Genomic DNA, 971 nt, shown 5'->3' with positions numbered 1-971 from the left:
ATATATATATATATATATATACATATATTATCTGTGTATGCGTGTATGTGTGTGTACGCGCGCGAGTCTGTATGTATGTGTATATATATATATTAAAATAATATGATGTTGGTATAAAATTTATGAATATATGTGTATATATATAATTTTAAGACTTACAATTATGCATGTATATATGTATGCACCTATATATTTATAAGTATATGTGTATATATATGTGTGTGTCTGTTTGTGTATGGAGGGTGCGTATCAGTGTAAATGCCTGAATATGTTTTAATGTTTATAAATAAACATACATAAATATGTGTGTGTATGGATGTATAAAATACACATATATACGTATATGTGTATAAAATATATATGTATGCATATATGCATCTATGCAAGAGTGTCTGTATATGTGTGTGTGTGTATGTATATATATATATATATTATGTGTGTATATATGTGTATGCATGCTTGTATCTATGTATATATGTAGGCTTGTGTGTGTTTATGTGAACGTGTGCACGTATCAAAATCGGTTGATCTCCGCAGGGGAGAGGATATATTCAAGTGAATCGCCTCCTTTTGGTAGACGGGTTTAGTAAGGTCTGATATCGTCTGCAAAGATATTTTATCAAACCTGGAGGGCTGAACTGGTGTCAATTCAACCACGGCAGGAGTTCCATTTGGAACACAGACGAGCGAAACTAAATACTCCGAGTCTCCCAGTTCGACTCTCTACGCTTCTTGCCGTCACACTAACTTAAAGAATAACAAACGTTGAAAGTGTACACATGAGAAGGATTCATTCACATACACACGTGCTCACGCATATACGCACGCACGCACACATACATACACACACATACACAGGTGTGTATGTCAGTGTGTGTGCGTGCAGATATATATGTGTCTGTGTGTGTGTGTCTCTCTCTATATATATATATGTGTGTGTGTAATATGTATGTATGTATGTATGTATGTAT

The sequence above is a fragment of the Octopus bimaculoides genome, chromosome 11, assembly GCF_001194135.2.
Source record: "Octopus bimaculoides isolate UCB-OBI-ISO-001 chromosome 11, ASM119413v2, whole genome shotgun sequence".
NCBI lineage: Eukaryota > Metazoa > Mollusca > Cephalopoda > Octopoda > Octopodidae > Octopus > Octopus bimaculoides.
The sequence above is the reverse complement of the archived record's forward strand: the minus strand, read 5'-3'. Positions refer to the sequence as shown.